Here is a 2,935-nt window from a genome sequence, read left to right on the forward strand (position 1 = left end):
CCCCCCCCCCCCCCCAAAATTGTCACAAATGGAAAAAGGAACTTTATCAAATACAATTGAATATCAATACATAATAAATCAAAGATGTAGTTGATAGCATTCACAAACATAATTAATGATCATTAGACTTTCCCAATACTCTGTTCAAGTTAAAATGGAATAAATAGTATAAGTGAATCATGTGTGTAAAGTGTCACCAATCCTTTGTAAGTAGGACTCCAAACCTTAATTTTGTGAGAAATGACATGCTAAATATCACTATCAATAAGTTTATCCATCTCCTTATGAAAGTTAAACCAATAATAGCCTATTAGGACCTATAAAAGAAGCTCATTTTGCATGTATATTATTCTTTCTCCCTATAACTTTGAGCATATATATTTTTTTACATTTTTTAAAAAATTTTTTGGTCCCATCATTTTTCATATCAATTTTTTTCATCTTATGTGCATGCTCTTCTCCATTAAGTGACTAAGATGATCCTTGTAATGAGCTTTAAGTTGGTTAACCCAAGTCAGTTAACCATAGGCATCAGGTTATGAAAAACCCATCTGGGTTAATTGCTCGAATCGAAGAGGCTCCGAAGAAGAGCAAAAGATATTGACCATTTTCTTTTAAGGGAATATACTTGAGCTTAGGTCTACTAATTTAAGGTCAATTCATGTTCAAGTTCATCTTACCAACATGTGACTGACATCCCAAATCTCACACATACGATTAAGTTTCACTCACAATATCATAGTATGTGCAGTACAAATGGTACATGAAGTGACATATACTCAGTACTCCATAAAAACCTAAACAAAGTAATGGAAAATAAGCTCCAGCACATCAATTAGACTCATACTTGGTCACAACATTCACTTTCAAGTTTATCATATATAATGCTGTAGTTAAAAAATGTCCTCCTTTTTTATTTTTATTTTTCAAAACACGAATTCACCAATGAATTCACCAATTACACAAACTAGAAAATTTCAACACACAAAACAAGAAAAAAAAAATATGCATGTGTCAATGCAAACCCGATGAAGACGCACATACATAAACCTACTACCTATAAATCAAATGCAAATATGAGATGTATGTAATAATGATTATAACACAATGAATAAGCACAAGCATGCACCAAAAATATCTATTTAGTTAGGTATACAAATGCTCTTACCTTTAGAGCACCGTGATCGATTTTAAAATTTTTCAGATTACTCTTCTTTACACAAACTTGTCTAGTGAAAGAATTAATCCTAGTCAACCATATCATTAACTCGGTCAATTGACTCACCTGATCAATGAATAAGTCAATCTGGCTATCAAAATCCTGATTTCTATTTCTATTGAAGTTCGAATTTCTATTTTTGTTCAGAAATTTATGACACCAAGACACTATATCTTCTAACTCACCACAATTATGACATGTGGAAATGAATTTAGGAAAAAATTTAGATTTTAAATGTTGAACCATGGGTGGAGAAAACCTATATTGTACTAGTGATTTCGGTCCTCGGGGCACCTATATTTTTGGTTTGTTCCTGTTCAAGAGCTCACGACACTTAGGTTTTATGTAACCAATCTTACCACAATGGTGACACATGGGGATGAACTTAGAAGCAACTCTAGGCTTCAAGATTTGTACCATAAGCTTTAAGGTTGCTACAAACTTATTTTTCGAAGAGGAAGCTATATGATAATTCGTTTCATTATCACTTAAATCTCCTATATCCCCAGCTATTTTATTCAGACCCATCATGTTATCAATCCTTTTAAATATACTAGAGAAGGATTGAAGTTGGGCATTTGAATTATTGAGATCATTTATAAGAGTTTTAATTTTAATTTCTAAGAACTCTTTCTCAACCCTAGTTCATTCAAACTTTTGGCAAACTCCTCAAGTTTAATTACAATACTCTCTTTTTCTAATTTATTCAATTTCCTAAAAACTGATCTATTAAACTTTTGTAAATTGAGACTTTCCTTATGCAGTTGGTCATAAGCCTCATGAATATCCATATCTTCCTCAGACCCGTGATCAGAATGTGATTGACTTATCTAGCAAAAATTAGGTCAAGGATTGCAATTAAGCTCTGATACCACTTGAAAAGTTACGATACCACTTGAAGGTCCTTTTTATCCTATTTATTTTGACTTAATGTGTGGAATTACTCATTTAAAAGTAACAAGTCACTTTTTAATTGTTTCTAGATGGTTAAACATACAAGTCAAATTATCCTACATTGAAGCACCACGGTTTGTAATATGAAAGCAATAAATAACACAAAAATTGCTGACAAAAAATCCAACTAGGTAAAAACTCTAACACCAAGTCAGTAACCTTTACTATAGACAATGATGAACTTACAGTAAGATCCAGTCTAGAAAAAATTTCACTAAACTCGCTGATCTACTTCCTGCAATCTCTAAGACACACTGAAACATGCTTCACTCACACCTATTTTCGATCTTCTGAAATTGTATATTTCCTATGCATAACCAAGAATACTTTGTTCTTATACTCTTCCTGTGTTTATAGTCTAACCTCCTTCAATCTTCGGCAACCTTTGAAAGCTATTGAGAACGTGCCTTCCTGTATTGTATAGGAAGTGGGTATTTGGAATTATATGAACTTGATGTTTTCCCAAAGTTGTGATTATATGAACTCAATAATCAAAGGATTAATCTAAGGCTTGATTATGTACTTGAATCTTTGAATGAAGTTATGGACGAGAAATATAACAAACAACCATGCTAAAAAAATGTGTTAGGACTTGGACATTTATACTACGAGGTAATTAAGTAGTATGGGCAAGATAAAACTCTTGAAAAATGTGAACTAGATTTCACACGTAACACCGTCGCTCGAGTGTGGGCCAGCGATAGGCGAGCAACTACTGAGCAGTTGTCGTTATTTTTATCATAACTTTCTCTCCCGATGTCC

The sequence above is a fragment of the Olea europaea genome, chromosome 1, assembly GCF_002742605.1.
Source record: "Olea europaea var. sylvestris chromosome 1, O_europaea_v1, whole genome shotgun sequence".
Lineage (NCBI taxonomy): Eukaryota > Viridiplantae > Streptophyta > Magnoliopsida > Lamiales > Oleaceae > Olea > Olea europaea.